This window comes from Danio rerio, chromosome 8 (assembly GCF_052040795.2).
Source record: "Danio rerio strain M-AB ecotype USA chromosome 8, GRCz13ab, whole genome shotgun sequence".
In the NCBI taxonomy this organism is placed as follows: domain Eukaryota; kingdom Metazoa; phylum Chordata; class Actinopteri; order Cypriniformes; family Danionidae; genus Danio; species Danio rerio.
This window is the reverse complement of record NC_141028.1, coordinates 12,405,805-12,427,500: the sequence shown is the minus strand read 5'-3', so window position 1 is coordinate 12,427,500 and position 21,696 is coordinate 12,405,805. Positions and strand designations below refer to the sequence as shown.

The following is a 21,696-nucleotide window of genomic DNA, read 5'->3' as shown; positions in this document are numbered from 1 at the left end:
ACACTAACCCTAACACCAACCTAACAGTCTACTTATAATCTAATGAGAATTAGCTGGCTTAAATTCAACAAATGGACCATCAAAATAAAGTGTGACCATGTTAAATACTGTCATCATGGCAAAAATAAAAGAAACCAGTTATGAAATTATTTATTAAAACTTTTAAGCTAAGAAATGTAATATTAATACATTATAATATACATTAATATAATATATTTTTTCTGTTAAAACAGTAATTGGGGGAAATAATTAAGAGGGCAAATCATTCTGACTACAAATGTTAAAAAAACAAAATAAATAATAAAAAAAAAATAATAAAAATAATAAGACTTCAACTGTATAAGACTATAAAAGCCTTAAAAATGCAATAATAATAAACTTACCTACTTTTGACATTCTTCTGATAAATAATTCTTGAAATGTGACCCTGAATTATAAACGATCGTCATATATGTTACAAAACTATATGGGACAACTTTAAATGTGAGATTTTAACACATTTTCAAATTATTATTCCCTCAGCCAAAATATTGTCCTTTTCTTAGAGAGTACACAAAGCTTGTTTTGGTGATGTTCAAATGACAGATAATGCATGAATCTCAAACTTCAAACACTGACATGCATCACAAATTTGATCATCAAATTATAATTATAAACAATTAACAATAAATAGTTATAACATACATTTTTTTTAAAGGAGCCTAACACTCACCCAACACATGAAATTCATAATATAATGTAATGCAAAATTACACATCAATACTTTTGATAAGAAATAAAACTAATAATGGTAAATCAAATAATAAATATAAATAATTAATTATAATAATAATTAAATATGTCATATTTGATATGATGTAATATAACAACACATATAATTATAAACTATAATTATACAAAATAAACAATAAAAAATAGTAATGTAAATTTTTTTTAAGTGGCCTAATAGTCAATCTACACATCAGTTAAATTCATAATATAATATAATATAATATAATATAATATAATATAATATAATATAATATAATATAATATAATATAATATAATATAATATAATATAATATAATATAATATAACATAAAATTATATACAGTATTTAATCTGTTGGGATAATATATGTCATGATATGACAAATTAACATGAAATATATTATTTGATATAATGCAACACAAATATAATCATAACTTTTAAAGATACAAATTAAAGAATAAAAATTAATAATATAAAAATTTTGTTATTATTATTATTATTATTATTATTATTATTATTATTATTATCATTATTATACAAACTATTATTATTATAATACAATACTTTTTTTGGGGGGGGGGCAAACACTCTTATTTGATCATCTAGATCAAATAAATTAAATTAATATAACAATATGACAAGAAATACACAAATATAAATATTAATAGATATATAAAATTATCTATAAATACATAAATTATCTATCTATCGATCGATCGATCGATCGATCGATCTATCTATCTATCTATCTATCTATCTATCTATCTATCTATCTATCTATCTATCTATCTATCTATCTATCTATCTATCTATCTATCTATCTATCTATCTATCTATCTATCTATCTATCTATCTATCTATCTATCTATCTATCTATCTATCTATCTATCTATCTGTCTATTTAGTACAATTTAGTTTAATTTAGTACAGTAGTTTAAATAAGCAGCAAAAGACATTTAGGACAGTTAAATTATTAAATTTTAATATTTAATGATTCATGCACTTATTAAACTTAACTTACTTTTTACTTGACTTGACTGGCTGTTTCACTGAAGTAAGCACAGTACTGCTGAAAATGCAATGCAGTAAAAGTTCCTCTCCTCAACATGCAAATGTTCTAAAAGAAAAGAAAAGTTATAATATTACCTGCAAACACCCTTGAACATAAACCGTACTTGTCAAATGCATTCACCTGCTGATTCCAGCACAACAGGTTTCTGTGTCTTTGTTTTAAATTGAATTCTTGTTATCAGCAGCTGCTCTTGTTTACTTTGCTTTAATGCTTTTAAGGCCCGAGGCGGCGCTGCTTTCTGGAATCTGCTGGAACAACACATTCTGGATAAATTTTTTTTTTCTTCCACTAACAATAACAACAACAAGACCAACAACAAAATCCTTCCCGGAATTGGACGTTGTAGTAGCTGAAACATTATAATAACACAGCCCCACTTCTGAGGATACATCAAACTAAATTATTTTTCTGTGAGTGTGGAAAAAAAAAACATTAATTAGGCATTACTTTACTTAAAATAGAGCAATTTATTAGGTGAAATTAAATTAGCAGATAATATATATATATATATATATATATATATATATATATATATATATATATATATATATATATATATATATATATATATATATATATATATATATATATATATATATATATATATATATATATATATAACCATCAAATCTCTTTATTACAGTTTTTTCTAATTGCTTAAGCACAATTTTCAAATTAAGGCTCATTTTGTCAAAACACTACACACACACAAACAGCAGAACACATCAGAACTTTTGCAAAATGAAACATTTCATCCAAAACTTTACAACATTATAACACAATTTCAACACCGTACAGAACACACACGCCTCATACGATATAAATCTGTTTGCTTCATTTACACACTGCTGTAATCAATCTTAAACACTTGTATCGTTTTTAAGCGACTAATACTGATATAATCAGGGTTTAAGAGATATTGCAATAAAGTACATGAATACACTATGTTCACCAAACAGTGATAGACTGATAGCTAAATATTGCCCTATCCTAACAAACCATACAACAATGTAAAGATTATTTATTCAGCTTTCTGGTGATGTATACATCTCAATGTAAAAAAAATCCATCCCGTTTCCTGTTTACCAATCTTCCTCACTTTCGTGCTTCCTTTTTCATACTGCACCATTGGCTTATTTATTAAATATTAATATTTATAGCTTCTGTAAAACATATTTATTGAAGACGAATTATTGCTATACTACTGTAAACATGTTTATTGAAGACTAATAGTTTATATCTATTACTTTTTTTATTGTGGTTACAGCTGATTGGGGTGTGTCTACAGTTTTGCAGCAGTGTGTGTGCACACCTGATGGCTGTGTTTAACCTATGGTTCATCTGTGTGGTCATATCACTGTGTGCAAAAAGTGTGAAGCTGACAATGTGCTTACAGTTGTGCAGATCTAGCCTTGTGTTTTGCTTCTTGAGTGTACAGTTTTGCTAATTGTGGGAAAAGTTCAATTTTAATGTGTTAGCAATCATTAAAAAACTGTAAATGATATTTTTGGTATGGTGTTCACTCAAGTTAAATGGGTAGTTCACCCAAAAACATACTGAAATGAACATTATTAACTTGTTGAAAACCGTTCCTTCTTTTGAGTACAAAAGAAGATATTATGAAGAATGTTGGAAACCCGTAGTCATTGACTTGGTCAATGAGTAGCAGTTTCCAAAATTCAATAGAATAAAGAAGTTCATAAATGTTTGAAATAAGTGTAAGATGAGTAACTGATGTCAAAATGTAACATTTTTAGGTGAGTATTACCTTTAAATTAAATCCAGTTTTATGGGGATTCGGTAAAAAAAATAATAATAATAAAATAAATAAATAAAAGAAAAGAAAATGAAATTAAATAAATAAATAAATAACAAACATATACAAAAACAAATAATAAACAAATTCTAAAATAAATACAAATTTGTAATTAAAAATTAATTAGTTAATTAATTAATGAAAATAAACATACAAAAACAAAAAATTAATTAATCGAACAAAAATAATAATAAAAAATTTATGTAAATAGATAGTTAAATTAATAAATAAAAACAAATGTATACAAAAAATAAAATATAAACAAAAATAAAATAAAAAAAAACATTTAAGAAAAAATGTAATTCAAAATTAAAATAAAAACTTAAATTGCAAATTTAAATAAAATTTAATTAATTAATTGATTAAAAAATAAATTTTATTCAAAATCAAATAAAAATATAATGAAAAATTAAATAACTAAAATTAAAAACAAAATAATTTAATTAATTAATTAATTAATTAATTAATTAAAATTGGAATAAAAAATACAATTTAATTAAATTCAAAATAATTAAACAAATACATAAATTACATAAAACATATACAAAAATAAAAAAATTATGAAATTCAAAATAAAAAATGTAATTAAATATTACGTAAAAATTAATAATTTTTTTTTATTAAAATTAAAAATAAAATTACTTTTTAAAATTTTTATAAATAAATAAAATAAAATAAAATAGGCATTGAATTGTTATTATACTATTACACAGTGATAGAGATTATTTTACAGTAATACTCAACACACAAAGCGCCTTAACATGTAAAAAAATTAAAAATAAAATGCTGACCTAATATAAAATAAGCTGAAATAAAAACCAATAGGGGAAATCTGACAAATCAGATTAACAAAATAAATTACTGATCCATTAAAATCTGATATAAATGGATAAAATAAAAATAAAAACTAATAAAAAAGTAAATAATAGGAACTGCATGGATGTTATAATAGTATACAGTAGAGATAATTATAGACTAATACTAGGTGCACAAAGAGCCTTAACATAAAGAAAACATATACCGGACTGAAATAAATAAACATAAATAAAAATGCATAGTGAACTGATTTGGAGCTGATTTGATTAATATATAAAAAACATTACAGATCCACTAAAATCTGATAAAACTGATTTTTTTTTATTTTTATTTTTTTATCTGCAAACATAAAATAAAATGAAAAAAAGTATATTCTTTAATGAACTAAATAAGATTACAGGATTTTTCTGTGAGGAAAAACATCTCCTGCACACACATTTATGCTAATGCGCTTCCACTCCCTCTCACCATGTCTATTTCCACACATCTTTATGTCTAAACGTTACAAAACGCGCTGATCCAGATCCAGACTCCTACACATGGCGGGGCACAAATGTTCAGTGTGATTTGATGGTATTTCTGTTCCAGTGCGGCCGCTGAAATAGCAGCCAGTGTCTTTGTAGGGGAAACAAGAGGTATAGCTGCCTGCAGACGACATCAAAACCCGTGTTTCATCTATTCCAGTTTCACCTAGAGAATGAAAAACATATGTTGCTGAAAAATATGAACCACAGAGATGCTTACAATCTGTTTCCAGCAGCAGTTTTCACTATGCTCTCACAAAGCAATTTGTAAGTTTTTGATGTAGTGGTTGATTTGTTTATGCCCCAATGACTGAAAATAAAATAAAATAAAATAAAATAAAATAAAATAAAATAAAAAAAAATAAAATAAAATAAAATAAAATAAAATAAAAAAATAAAATACAATTAAATTAAATAAATAAATTAATTAATTAATTAAGTGATTATTAAATAAATAAGTAAAAAAATAAAGTTAAAAAAAAAATAATAAAATAAAATAAAATAAAATAAAATAAAATAAAATAAAATAAAATTAAATTAAATTAAATTAAATTAAATTAAATTTAATTTAATTTAATTTAATTTAATTTAATTTAATTAATAAAATAGTTGGGTTTAAGGGTGAGGTTTGGTGCAATGCATCCAGCATTTTGCAAACAAACATGATCTGCTTTGCAAAGAATCACTTGACTTTACAACGGAAAGCAATTTACAAAAAAAAGTCTGAGCAAAATCCAGTGGTGTTAAATAAATGTATCGTGGTTTTACAAATATGAATCATATTTCATAAATGAATACAGTCCATCTGCATTTAACTGCATGTAATCCTAGAACAAACACCATATATAGTGCATACAGCTGCATACCTGTGGTTTTTCTCTCAAATGCATCCAAAGAGATTTTCTCATTAATGATTTTGTTCAGATTTTCTTATAAATGCATTCAGAAAGATTTGCTCACAAATGGATAATTCAGGCACTCACAAATGCATACAGGTGGATTTTCTAACAAATGGATTCATTCGGTTTTTCTCACAAATGCATCCAGAGGAATTTTCCACTAATTGATAATTAAGATTGTGTCTCAAATGCTTCCAGGGGGGTTTTCTCATAAATTTATCAAGAAGAATTTTCCCACAAATTGATCATTTATATTGTTTCACAAATGCATCCAGAGGGATTTTCTCACAAATTGATAATTTACATTTTCCTACAAATGCTTCCAGGGGGGTTTTCTCACAAATGAATTCATTCAGGTTTTCTCACAAATGTATCCAAAGGGATTTTCTCACAAATGAATTTGCTCAGATTTTCTCACAAATGCATCCAGAGGGATTTTCTCACAAATCATTCAGATTTTCTCACAAACGCATCCAGAGGGATTTTCTCACAAATGGGATATTTCCTCCACCAAAACAGCAGGTGGCACTGATTTGCGTCATTCATACGAGTTAGCCACAGCCACTAACAGACAAACACAAAAATGTTATGTTTCCTCATGAGATGGTAAAGTCCAAAGCCTGAGACTCAGCTTTGAGTTGTTTATTTACTTTGTCCATAGACTTCAGGTAAGCAAATGTAATCCTTTTGATAAGCAATAAAGCTAACCTATATACACGATAATTGATCTATTGTTGCGATAATGTAATAACATAATTTGATATGATAGAAATAAATACATGCTTTGTTATTTATATAATAAATTATATCTAAATAGCTAATAGATATGAAATATAAAATAATACTTTTTAGACCTAGCATTCATGCAAGTTGAAGAGTGAATATATTATTTAATACAACAGGGAAAAAAACCTTCTTTGTAATTCTTATAATAAATACTATAAGTATAATAATAAGTATAAAAATAAATAAAATATAAAACAATAGTAGACCTAGCATTTTTAAACAGGTCATAATATAATATAATATAATATAATATAATATAATATAATATAATATAATATAATATAATATAATATAATATAATATAATAAGTCGGCGCAATGGCACAGTAGGTAGTGCTGTCGCCTCACAGCAAGAAGGTCGCTGGGTCGCTAGTTTGAGCCCTGGCTGGGTCAGTTGGTGTTTCTGTGTGGAGTTTGCATGTTCTCCCTGCGTTCGCGTGGGTTTCCTTAGGGTGCTCCGGTTTCCCCCACAGTCCAATACATGCAGTAAAGGGGAATTGGGTAGGCTAAATTGTCCATAGTGTAAGAGTGTGAATGAATGTGTGTTTGGATGTTTCCCAAAGATGGGTTGCGGCTGGAAGGGCATCCACTGCGTAAAAACGTGCTGGATAAGTTGGCGTTTCATTCCGCTGTGGCAACCCCGGAATAATAAAGGAACTAAGCTGAAAAGAAAATGAATAGATGATTAATACAATATAATAAATTTAGTGCTGAGCAAAGATTAATCGCATCCAAAATGATTTGACATAAACTATATGTGTGTCTCTGTCTATATTTATTATGTATATATAAATGCACACATGCATGCATATAATTGAGAAACAGACACACACCTCATGTAGGGAAACAATTCTTTCTTTTTTATTTACAATATAACATTTTAGCTTCTTTATTCTTCCATATTTTTCATAATGGTCATCATCTAATAATAATAAAACAAATTAAATTAACTAAATAACCAATGAATCTGGCATGAGGAAAACCTTTTTCTTAGCCTCATCTGAGACTCTACATAGAGCATCTTATGCTTTAACGGCTTGAAGAAAAGCTGCTTTAATTTTTTTTCCCTTTTGTATGAAGGATTCATTGATTAAAAAAGGTTTAGTCTAGAAACACTGTGACAGCAGTAAATATCCAATAAAGTAAGTTTCTAGAATTGCTACATTGGATCTTTTAATATCGTTTCACCCTGGAACACATCTAATAATTCTTATCATATTCAAAATTTGAATAATTCTAATTAAAATATAAATCACTTTTTTTACCTTCAGATCTCTGTGCGAGTCCACGGTCTGTTCATCAATCCTACAAAGACACAAATGAACATCCGCTGGACTCACACGTGTGCTGAACATCTACTGTACAAAAGAGAAATCAGCAAATTTAGAGTTTCTCATCCAGAACTGGCACAGACAGAAAATTAAATCCATTCATAATCAACTTTGCTTTCAGAACTTTATATTCTTCTCCTGCTTATAAAAACTGAATCACGCTACACCATGAATGCTTCTGTATGAAGACAAGATTACCATGTGTGCTTCATACTAAATATATTATAGTTCGTAGTTTTTTATTAGAATTTATTTCGAAACAGCTTTTAAATTCAAACAGTTTAGATTAAAATGGAAAGATGTAGATCATTGTACACTGTAAAACTATCTGTTAAGCAAAAGTTTCCCATGTATTGTCATTCAAATCTGCTTCAACAACACTTTATGCTGAAAATTACCATATAGAAATAAATTCATAACTGGAAAGGTACTGGCTGTACTGTAATCAAAAACAACAACAACTTGCACAACATACCATTTCAAACTACCAACAATATAACTAAGTAACTTTCATTCATTTTCGTTTGGCTTAGTCTCTATTTTAGAGGTCGCCACAGCGGAAGGAACTGTCAACAATTTCAGCATATGTTTTACATAGCAGATTTGCTCCAACCCAGTACTGGGAAACACACAAACTTACAGGCACACACACACACACTCGTACACTTCTGAAAATGTAGCTAATCCAATTCACTTACAGTATAGCGCAGGTCTTTGGATTGTGGGGGAAACTTCACACAGAAATGCCAACTGGCCCAGTTAGGACTCAAACCAGCGACCTTTTTGCTTTGAGGTGACAGTGCTAAGCCACCACTATAAGTAACTTTTCAATGTTAAAAGTTGTTGGAGAAGAGCTCCCATAATGCGATTCAAAAGCATAAATAAACAGATTGAAAAAAAAAAAACTAGAGGAAACTAATTAAACTTAATAAAACTATTTCTTACCTGTCATATCTGATCAGTCAACAATTTAATATATTATGATAAAGTACCTTCTTTCATTATATAATTTCTTTATATAATTTAATAAGTAAAATTCTTCAGAAATGTTGACTAACAAAAAATATTATTATTGATCAAGACGTTTGAAGCGTAGTGTATTTAAGCCCTCTCAGCAATCACAGGATGTCAGATTGACATACAATCGTTGTACAATGTCTACTGATGTTAGAGACGTTGTGTGGATGTTACCACTATGACGTTTATCAGACGGTGGATTTGGTTGCCATATCTGATGAAAAAATGTCAGTATTTGACCTCAATATGACGTTGGTTTAAGATGTTGGCCTGACGTTAGAATTTGGTCACTTTCCAACACAACCTAAACTCAAATAAATATCAATGTCATTTGATGTATTTGTTAGACGTCAAAATAAAATTGTCCTAAGATGCTGGCTAGATATTAAATTTCTGTCATCTGATGTCACAACCTAAATCTAACCTAATATTAACATCTTATGATGTTGTGTGCCTACTTCAGCTCAGTGCATTGCTCTTACTATTTTCACAACCCTATCAATTCTGTAATATACAATTTGACTTAAAATGACAAAATCATTCAATGCCTAAATCAAAATCCAGCCTTCAAACATCTAGGAGATCTAGTCTAAATCGCGTGGTGCAAAAGCATTAAGGTCATGTCGGAATCCACTTTTGCTATTTTAAGGACGAAAAAATATGTTCTGCGCCCCGGTGCATGGTTTAACAGGGTTGTGCTTTTTCTCTTAATGGTTTATGGATGTGTCTTGAGCATAACGTGCATTAAACCAATCACAGTCTCATCTTCTATTCTCTTTAAGATTCAGTTACGTTGCGCCATGGTGCATTTGCTATTTACATGGTGGACTTTGTAAGTAGAAAAGCTGAATGGAAAAACTAAATGCTTCACTAGACAGAAAACGGTTAAACAGACCATCTGCAGTTTGAGGATAAAGAACAAGCCTCCTCCATTCAGCCTGTTTACTTTCTCTTAACTTTACTTTTACTCTACTTTCGTAGAGTAAGGAAACAGTGGAAACTCACTCCACTGAACAAATACATTAGCCAAAGATTTGTTTCAAAACTATTTATAAATTCAGTTCTAATTCCAGGCAAATGAATAAATGAACAATAACTGTGGTCAAAAAAAAAAACGAGTTATGTCGAAACACCTGTCCTATTCTTTTGCCTCATATGGTTATGCATACCAAAACCCGACAGGTGGACAAATCTAAACTTGTTTTTATTAAAGAAAATATAAATATGCAAATAATACATAATCAATAACATAATACTAATAATATCATATAATATATAATACTAACATATAATATAAAATATTAATAATAACATTATACAGAAGCAAATTGTCATGAGTAAACTAAAAAAAAGCCCCCCGAGGTGAAAAAGGCATTGAGGTAGTAGTTTTTACACTTATGTAGATTAAAAATAATTTTTGTAAAATTTTAATCCTTTAAATTGTTTCATAGAATACAATTTAATTTGTTTCAAAAATGTTTGTGTATTGCTGTACATTCTATGCGTATTTAGCATTGTGTAAGCATTTGGACTTGCATAGACAAATAATTAACACTCTGCGCTGGACTTTAGAGCATCTTTCTGTTGGTCATTGGCGCAGTCTATTTCAGTTCCTCAAAATAGCAACACGTCAACAATGCGCCTTAACACACCTTCTTTATAGACCAGCACACCCATGAATAGGTCCACACGGAATCTGTGCACGCAGAATTCAGATTTTTCACAGATTTTTAGCCCATCATTAATTCTGTGTAAATCTTTATTTATTCAGTTTTTAAATTAATTACAGTAATATTATTGATTAATGTGAAAATGTTCATCTGATTTATGTACAATTCAGTTTGTACAGTAATATTTTCTGTCTTTTAGTAGATATATTATATGAGAGACTTGCTTTGTTTACTAAATGAAGTAAATCTAGTTGAATTTGCATTTTAAACATTAAATAAAAGTTAAAAAGATATTATTTTTTTTATTTCACATATTAAGGTTTTAGTGATGATACTCCCAAAATAATTTAGCAGAAATCCACAGGTTTTTATCAAAATTCTCAGCAGAAATAGCAAAAAACGTGCGCAGATTCCAACTGGCCCAGTTTAAGAGTCCACAAAGTGGTGCAAATGAATTTGCTATTTAAACAACGTGGTGCAAAACAAGAAAATTACTGTTGCACTGGTCTGAAAATAGCAACAAATCGAGCCAAACATGTCTTGTGCCTTACTGCGCACCTAAAGGGCCCCTAAAGTTCACACATAAGCTTGTAGTGCTGGTGTCTCCAAGGCATTATCAGACTATTTTCTCCCAGTGCTTATAATATTTGTACCAGTGAGATTAACACAACAATCGAACTCTTAACTGAGTCACTGAATACTTTAATAAATGATCTGTCACTTCTGGCCAAAGAGAAAAATGGTTTTTAGCTTTCAACTTCCTGCGAACCCTAAACTACTCAGAAGCACAGTACATGACAAAAAAATAATAATGGCTAAAAAGTGCTGGAGAGAAGCTCAGAGATACTCAACACAACAATAGATAATCAGATGTGACACTAATAACTTTTTAACCTCAATATTTCACCCAAACTCACTTAGAAGTGTCCGCTTGACTATTTTTCACATTCATCCCGAAACTAAAGTGTACTGTTTAAATTATCATCATCCTCTCTGACAGTCTTTTAATCCGTACTGAAACTTTCCTACAAAAAGTTTCAACAGATATTTGATGGTTTTCCCGTTGAGCGGAAAGGAGGTGGGGGGTGGGGGGTTATCCTGTCACGATAAAAGGTAAATCAAGCTTTCAGAGGTGTCAAATCAAAGGTTTATTCTTGCTCATCTGTAGAAAGGGGAACAAAATGTTTCTTTAGTTACTCTGGAGCAAACATTTAGCATGGGATGAGCTACAGCGAACAAAGCTTTAAAGAGGAAAAACTATTTTTGTTCATAAGTAGATGCAATTGTCCTACAAATATGTGCTCTGTAGGTCTGAATAATATAATATAATATAATATAATATAATATAATATAATATAATATAATATAATATAATATAATATAATATAATATAATATAATAATACAGCGGGAAAAATACATATTCAACACGTTTTTTTTCCTGGGCATAATATTTTTAAAGAAACTGTTGACATGAAATTGAACCAGATTTTGGTAAAAACTCAAACAATACAAAAAAAAAAAAAAAGTTCTGTAAAATTAGTTATGTGTAATAACAATGACACAAGGAGAAAGTACTGAACTACTAAAACTTATTTAATACTTTATATAAAAGGCTTTTTTGGTGACCTAAGCTTAAAGACGCCTTTCATATGGAGAATGAAGTTACATGGATTGTGTACGTTTTTCACAGACTTGTACAGTGTAATTGATGGTTCTCTGGGTCTCGTCTAACAAATTTGATCTTTATTTTGGATTCGCTATTGGATTTGAGTCAGGTGATTGGCTGGGCCATTCTGCAGCTTGATATTCTTTCTCTGAAAGCATTTGAGAGTTTCCTTGGCTGTGTGACGAAAGGTAGAGGCTTGCTGAGTAACTACTGAAAGATTTCAGCTGCTGTCTGGGCTTTCACTGCCTTTCTACTCTTCCCTTTCTTCATGTGTTTAATACTTTTTCCCTGTGTAATTTCATTTTATTTTTAACTTAACTTATTATTTAATAACTTACTAACAATAGCTACATTTTCATCCACCTATTTTTATGCACATTTTGAAACTGTGCAAAAAAAAAACGTATGCACATAAGTGAGTAAGATAAACATTTTATTCGATAAGAAAAGCTGTGCATAAACTACGATAGAAACACTTTTACCAAACAAATTCCAGTATGGGCATTAGAAAAGGTCATGTGATTTTGTTATAAGAGATCATGTGGAAATAAAAATGTTTGCGAATGAACAAATCAGCAGGCTGAGCATGCTGTTTTGGTCATTCTGAAATGCCTTACCCGTTTCAGTATTAGTGTTATCATATTATTAATTACCTCCAGAACTGTTAAGAGCGTCTGTGCTCCACGTCTCATGCCTTCAAACGACATCATTACATGTTGGCATCGTCTTCTTGCAAGTCATTTATTAAATAAAGAAAAGATTCAGGCAGCTTCTCCTACCGCAGCAAATTCCATGTTAAATGATATCTGGCGCCAGTTAATCAGAAAGCGACTGATTCTGTTCTTATCGGACAGAAACACTGCTTTAAAGGTTCACGAAAAAGTCGAGTACTTTTTTAAGATTTTAACAGATTTGTGTGTGTTGAGCATCAGTTAAGAAAATGTTAGCACCTGTTAGCTTTGATTGTGGGGTAAACCATTTGATTTTGAGCTTTTGTCAGCTAATTTCAGCTTCTGGATTTAAAATGATTTTTGGGAATGGATCAAAACCAGCGACGTGGCACAAAACTGCAGGTGCAAAGAAGTTTTCTTATCCTATTAGAAGAGCCTTCTTCTTAATTATTTTATGATTGCGTGTGCTTTCCGCATGCAAATTTTTTTTTTTTTTTGCATGCCAGTTGCATGTTTTTCCCCGCGATGCTGTCAGGGCCAATACAGCAAAGCTGGTTGTATGCAGCAAGCATTTTTGTCGGGGGAGCAGTACAAGAATTGGAAAATGGCGGACGTTGTCTTTTATCAGGAGTTCATTCACATCGCTGTGCTGCTGTGTTTGCCTAAATCCTCCAGATTACCAGCAGGCCCAATGGTTAAAACAGACAGGGCAAGAGACTTGCTGCATTCAGACCCGGAGATTGAGGAAAAAGTCCTCATTTAGTGTTTATATACACACGATTATCTTTACAGTTGTATAAATTGTGGTTGCGTGTATGAAATTACGAATAATAAATGTAGCAGGGCATTAAATTATTGTTTATTTTTTTGCATTTTAACTTTGTAAACTAAAAAATCATGCGTCTCCTCTCGGTTTGTGTCTCATTTTATTAAGCTCCCGCCCACTCCTGTCTCTGATCGCGGAGCTCCACGCCCATATATTGGCGACCAAGTGGGCATATCGAGCGACTCAACAAAGTTGAGAATCCTTCAACTTTATGCAAATGTAGAGCGATTTTCTTTAGCGACTGCCAATACAAGCACCAGTAGAGCTCACATGATCCTCTCTCAGCTTGCTCAAAGGCTGGTTGTATTCACCACCCAGAGCGACAGGCAGCTAAAAAGTCGCTGCTAATCTGAACGAAGCATTATTCGCATTTATTTATTTAGTCTTTAATGCGATATTCCAATTATAAAGTTAATTTGCATTTTTGGATGGAATCATAACTAATGACAATTTTATTTCCATTAACTAACAATGAATAAAACCTGTTATAAATGTATCGTTCATTGTTTGTTCATGTTAGTAAATACAGTAACATGAACCAATACAACCTTAATGTAAAAGCATTACCTGTATATCCTCTTTCATGAACATTTAAAACTTTCATATGAATGGAAATGCAATTTTCAGTTTTCAATGTTTAATTCAAATCTCCATTGGACATCGAAAAAACACTACAGAAGCAAGTCATTTCATAGTAGCCTTTCTATGGCTCTCCTGATAATACAGCATGCCTTCAGATAAATCTGATTTCATATTCCACAAGGAAAGCCAGTGAAAGAAGAACAGAAATAGTGAACACAGTTTAAGCATCATAACATCTCACGTGTGGCCTCAGCGCTGCTCCCAAAACAGACACACTGTCGATTTCTCTCTCTCTCTCTCAAACATGCACACACACGCGCACATACACTCTCTTGCACAGACCGGTCTCTGCGGATGCCCCAAAGTAAACGGTTTGGTCTCAGTCTCTAACACGCACAGACAGCCTTAAAATTGTTTAGTGCTGCTCATGGAAGGAGTTGATGCGTGTACTGATCTGCAGAGAAAAGCACATATACTGTCCTCGCTTCACCTACACATCAGGATGCAGAGCAGGATTCACCCGAAGAATCACTACATGCTCACTGTTGTGTGCTGCTAGGGGTGTAGATTTGGGACATTAAAGCCATATAATATTAATAATAATGATAATGATAATAATAATAATACATTACAATACATTACACTGTCACAGTTTTCACAATTCCTTAACATAAGCATTTTGTTTGGACCCTACTCTAGTGCGTCAAGAATGTAACAAAATCACTCAACTAATAAAGTATTTTTCATGAACCTTTGGAATCTATTTATTTATCACCCAAAACCGTGAAGCCAATACCTCTGAAGCCAATACTACTTGTAGCGATGCTACTGCCCAACACTGCACACAATACATCACATACTGGTATGATGCATGAGTGTGCTCCATGCAGGTGAGTGGGCTTGACAATCACCTGTAGGCTTCACTCCTGTCTTATGCACCAGACATTTTGCTAGAAACTCTCATATGCTTTGCATGTTTGATTCTATGATTGTTTATTTAACTGCTATTTTCATTTATAGCACTTCATTTTTGCATCTCTATTCTCTATTTCTACCTTTAATACTCATCGGCCTCTAGAGATTGTGCAGCACCATTGATCCAAGACATGTGAAGAGATGATGCCAACCATAGAGCACTTCTAGAGGCCTCAATAATCCTGGACCAGGCCGTATCCTGAGCAGATGATGTGGTGGTCATGGAGGAGTAGAGAGCATGACCCGCCGGTGACCTACTCACACCTGCAGCATCTCCAGGATGGACGTCCAGCATTCTCCAGTCTCCAGCGCCTAGACTGAAGCTCTGTACAGGACGTTTGGTCAGAGGAGATGTGTTCTTGACCATCTGAGCATGGTTTCTCTTAAGGTTTTTAATCCTTCACTTTCGTCAATTGGTGAAGTTTGTTCTTCACTGCTGTCACCAACCCTTGATTTCTTCCATTTAGACTCATTTTAAGGAATAACCTTATTGCTGTATTTTACCTTAATGAAAAAAAAAGCATCTCAAAAAATGACAGCCAGATAAGTGAAGTGATAATTATCAAAAACACATAAACAAAAACATAAAACCATAGCATAGCATTGTGCCATATTTTAATGACAGCTAAGCTTCAACATTACGCAAATGGTGAAGCTTAACTGTCATTAAAATGTGTCATAAAGAGCGATAAAATTGCTTAATGAATTCCTAATGGTAATCAACAGTGGTAATTAAATTCATGCGACAATCCTACACTCCTGAACAAACACCACCGAATCAACACCATATTTAAGATGTAAAAACACAGGCTAATGTGGGTTTTGATGATGTGTTTTATTAACTTTGACTGCTTTCCGAAGCCCTGGGACAGATGTTTCATGTTTGAAGTAATTCACAGCACACAAACAGACACGGCTCTTGCATAATGCAGTCCAGTAATCTCACGCGTTTGCCTTGTTGTTGTTTGCAGTGAACGCTCCCCTGCGCGACACCTCGACGTACCAGGGGAATTCACAAGCATCCATCTTTCAGGGAACAGATTAATGCTGAAACCGCAGTATCAGGGCCCCGTCTCGTCAGAGCATCCACACCACTGCCCTCCCCAAAAAAACTCCAGGCCGGTCTAGAGAGCAGAGCGTATAAAAGATGCAGCGCAGAGCTCGTGTTGAATTGTCAGATTGTCAGGCGCTGGAGCTCGGCTGTCTCTGTCGTTTTCGTTAATGCAGCTTCACCCTGACAGCGGCAGGACTGTTCCTCGGCTCACGGCCAACTCCACACGCAGGTAGCACAGAGCAAAACATCCATTTTTCATTGGGATGTTTTCCCAGAGAGCCAGAAGACTCTTTAAAAAAAAAAAAAAAAACGAAAGAAGGAAGAAGGAAAAAAATGTGCGCCTACTGGGAAATCGAGCATTCTGTGTGCGGCCGGAGAGGACAGAATAAAATTTGAATACAAATTGATTTCGTCTCGGACGTGCATCAGTTCTGAGGACAAATAAAAGTGCGACACCGAGTCAAACCTCAGAGCAATTTTCATGCACTCAGACTAGATTTCCTCATATTTAAAACATAGGTTAAGGTTGCTAAGCTGTTAGCCTGCGACCTCGACACCGAGATGCACTTATGATGCAGGCGAAAAGTCAGCACTCTCCAACAACTGAAAACTTGTGATACATTGCAGCGTTCCAACGGTTGCCTTTGAGATACTGTTTTAGGTAAAGCTTTGCTAACCCGATAAGAGACTGCTATCGCACTGCTCTCCATGAAGGATGAAAACTACACACACCAGAACTTGTGGTTCTACAAACCAAACCACAAGATCACACATATCCAACCCTCCATCCAGCCCTCAAACAACAAGTATTTGTTTGAGCCCAAACTACAAAACTAAATGTAAAAAAATAGTATTAGTTTTGCTTTAGTTGCACACTAGTTTAGTCATGTATAAATATCATTATAACCTTATTGTATAAATATTATTGTAACTATAAGCCTACATCATGCTAGGAATCAAAAACACAATGTCATGATATTTCATACGCTTGTCTTCTGACTGAGTGCATTGTACATTCGAGTCCAGTATAAATCTGAGTATCCCATTGCTGGCTTTGCTAAAGCTTTTAAAAACTAGACTGTAAGATAAACAGCAAATATTAATATAAAAAGTGATGACCAAAAAAAAAAAACAACAACGGCCAACTAGTGAGTAAACCTCATCCCCTGGATAGCACCCGCTTCACATGCCAGAATCGCTGATACGTGCTAGGGCTGGACTGGGACAAAAAAAATCAGCCCTGGCATTTTGAGATAGAGCGGCCCACCACATTCAATCAAAATGCTACCTATCTGTGCACGCCCTTGAATATGTTTACCAACTCCCATTCTATAAAAGCACGTACTGTAAGTCATATATAGGAAATAATGAGAGTTGACAAATTAAAATCTTTAAAAATACATTTATTATTATAATAAAATTTTAACCCACCCTGGAAGTCCATCTTGTGTGTGCCTGTGTGATTTGAGAGAGCCTATATTAAATAATGAACATAGCAAAAACTGCCTGCTGACGCACACAGGTAATGTTGATTACCAAAATAAAGATAATTATTTAAAGCAATGTGTCAGAGACCCTTTCAAAATGTTTAACTCAACAATGAAACATCAAACAGCTTAAAGACTGTACATAAGCAATCATATGAACTTAAAGGATTAAAAAATGCAACAAATATTTGTTTGAGCCTGAACAACAAAACTAAATGTAAAAAAATAGTATTAGTTTTGCTTAAGTTGCACACTAGTTTGGTCATGTATAAATATCATTATAACCATATTGTATAAATATTATTGTCACTATAAGCCTACATCATGATGACGATCAAAAACACAATGTCATGATATCTCATGCGATTGTCCTCTGACCGAGTGCATCTTAAAATACATGAATGACACTCTTCATAGAGCTTGAGACTCATACAGTTCTTTATGATCTATATCATTTGTAAAATAAAGACTAGCAGGTTAAGGAAACAACATAGGAGGAAGTTGCCACGGGTCTTGGTGCAGATGAAAAGTAAAAAAAATATATATATTTATTTAGACAGATAGGTAACTAGATCGAATAGATAGAAATATTTTGATCTGTGCAACAGTTGGGTCAGCCCAATGCCAATAAAGAACCAATGGGCTGAATTATGTCACATGGGCCGGTCTGTCCGAAAAAGAAACAACTTACTTTCAGAGCATCACAGCTCACAGCATCGTCAATTAATTAGGCAGAAAAAAACGACAGTCTGCTAAGTGTTTTATGAGCTGATCAGATCATAAGAAGATAAGAGAAAAAAAAAACATACCTCCTGGGGCGTATTTGCCTCTCTTCAGAAATGTATATAGGGGTACATAATCAGAATGAGCCTGGGTTTCTTGAATTAGTGAATTCATGAATGTGGTTAAGAATCATTGCTTTAAGCACAAAATAAAAAATTGTCAAAATAACAAAACACTGCTAAAGTTTCAGACATTTTTACATTCACTTTGGAACTTCACAAAACCAATGTTTGGACTTCTCAAAAGCACAAAGAAAGCAATTTTCTGGTGAAAAAAAAAACTATTTTCATTTCTTACGCACATCAGTTCTGAGGACAGATAAAAGTGTGACACAGAGTCTGGTCTCAGAGCAATTTTCATGCACTCAGACTAGATTTCCTCATATTTAAAACATAGCTTAAAGTTGCTACAAGCTGTTAGCCTGCAACCTTGACACTGAGATGCACTTATGGTGAATGTCAGAAGTCGCCGCTCTCGAACAAGCGCTCCTGGGAACATGCGATACATTGCTGCTTTCCGACGGCTGCCTTTGAGATACTGTTTTAGGTAAAGCTTTGGCTGTGTTAGAGCAAACCCGATAAGAGATCGCTATCGTGCCGCTCTCTGTGAATGATGAATAGTACACACACCATCAGAACCTCAGATGCTCGCGGTTCTCCAAGTCTTGTGCACACAAGCCGAAGCCCAAACCACACACATCAAACTCAATGTCAAACACACCAGTCCAGTATTAAGCTGTTTATCTCACTCAATAGAGCTTTGGAGAACTAGACTATAACATGAACTGGTAACTTTACCTATGTAAAAACATGTTAGTTAAATTATGTATTGCATCTAAATTTGCATAAACCCTTGTTTTACCCATTCGGGTCTCTTTTGACCCACTTTGATAAAGGGTTTAATCAAAGTTGTGTGTTTGTGAATACAACCAGCTACTAATTATTAAAAGCTATTGATTCTGTTTTTTTATAATCACACTTAATAAAAACACTCTGCAGAAACACTTTCATTGACATTCTCTCTTTTGTGTGTGTCATCAGAGGGGGAAAAGCCCTGCCCTTTAGTGCAGGCCTGTAGAGAGCCTGTGCAAACGATTGGTCCTTTTTTGACAAAAAGTGGACCTTGTCCAGTTAAACCCCTTATTATCTGTTTAATAATGAGGTTTAAATACTGCATTTTAGTGACATTATAAGCACAATTTTTGACTGAATTAGCTGTTAAACACTCTTTTACCTAAAGATTTACAACAAAGAAATATAGAAAAAAATGCTTAATTTTAAAATACTAATTTATTACATAATTTATCAATCAACATTACTTTTAAATCTGCTACAGTCTGTGGCCGATTGTCATTTATTATGCAAATAACAAACTAGCCAGCACCTTTATCTTTCCTCAGTCACAATTTGGCCATTTAAATGATAGAAAAAAAATCCAACATAATAATAATATTAATAATAATAATAATAATAATAATAATAATAATAATAATCTAGAGCTTTACATTTTTTTCAGCCTTTCTTGTAAAAAAAGTACATTTAACCATTAATGGATAACAACAGAAAAATTTGTGTCCAAATTAATTTAATATGGGCCACTTTTGTTGCTTCACCCCTTTTTATTTGTCATTTTTTATTTTAAGAAAAATGATTTACAATAAAAGTTACTTCTGAAATAATTTCTTGATTTAAAAAGTGCATTAATAAGTAATAAGCTAATGGCAAATAAGTAGCGAAAAATTACTTTATTTACGTCAGACTGCATGTTTTTTTAGACAGCTAGATGTTGGACCAATGAACAATAATTGTTTGCATTGGTCAAAACTGATTTAGTCATCACACCGAAGCTATGGCCAATAGAGGACTCTGCTTAGTCTTAAAGCCTTTTTTTCTATGGGTTATTTTCACTATTTATGATGGCATAGCATTCAAAATTCCGTCTTTCGGATGAGACGTTAAACCGAGGTCCCGACTCTCTGTGGTCGTTAAAAATCCCAGGATGTCCTTCGAAAAGAGTAGGGGTTTAACCCAGGCATCCTGACCAAATTTGCCCACTGGCCTCTGTCCATCATGGCCTCCTAAACATCCCCATATTCAATTGGCTATAAGACAAATGAGTTCATGTATGGGACAAATTCTGGACCTTTGTCAGTGTGGTGAGGGTCTTTCGAACCCCCCAAACCCTCTCCCTTATCAGCATGAGACATTAGTATTATTTTTGAATTTGCCACTATGCAGACACATAGACATTTGTAGCTCCGCCCTCTTTTAAAAAGAGCACAATTTCATTTGAATTTAAAGTGACAATCACCAAAATGGCACAATTAGGATCAAAACCTGTGTTACTTATAAAACTTTATTTGTGCTGTATTTTGAGCTTAATCTTCACATACACACTCTAGGCTTATTTTACATATTGTATAATAGGTCTCCTTTAAAAGTACATATCCTCTTAGATTTACACATTTCCACTGTATGCACCAATAGAACCAATTTAAACCAATTAACAAGTTTTTAGGCAAGCACTTTTACAGTCTTAAATGATTCAAATTCCCATGATTTTTACAGTGTATTTAACAACCCCACTTCTCGCAATCTGCAGCTTTTTTCTCTCTCTCTCTCGCTCTCATTTAACTTGCATCCTCCTTATTTGTGTGTCTCTCTCTGGGGAACACGGCCTCATCCAGCAGTAGCACAAACTGTGTCTTCCACTTTTGAGAAATGTAACCTGCGCAGACTCTGCTTTCGCAATAGTCTCGGAGAATCGAGACAGCCTTTGTCTGCTCTCTGGGCTCGTGTTTCTTTTGTTCAGGAAAGTTCTTCCCATTCACATTGGGCTTGTGAGTGATCGTACCGCGAGACGCCCTCGGTTTGCAACAGAGCCGAACACTTCCCTGAAATGACAGCGAGGACTGATTAGCGACTGCTGTGTGATGTTTCTACTTGCTTCACTTTTTTTTCTTCCCCAAC

General features: G+C 32.6%; 1 long non-coding RNA gene across 4 annotated transcripts in view; it reads right to left on the bottom strand.

Moving 5' to 3' along the window:
- Positions 1–21,696, bottom strand: part of LOC101886923 (uncharacterized) — a 73,959-nt gene that overhangs the window by 9,143 nt on the left and 43,120 nt on the right. The window contains exons 6-9 of one of the 4 annotated variants that reach the window (XR_015497683.1): positions 18,754–18,822; positions 4,924–5,145; positions 1,944–2,068; positions 1,773–1,868 (exon numbers count right to left, since the gene is read on the bottom strand). This is a non-coding gene — a long non-coding RNA (uncharacterized LOC101886923). Of the gene's footprint in view, positions 1–1,772; positions 1,869–1,943; positions 2,072–4,923; positions 5,146–18,753; positions 18,823–21,696 lie in introns of all 4 variants that reach the window. The other 3 variants (XR_015497681.1, XR_015497682.1, XR_015497680.1) reach the window with 3 other exon arrangements.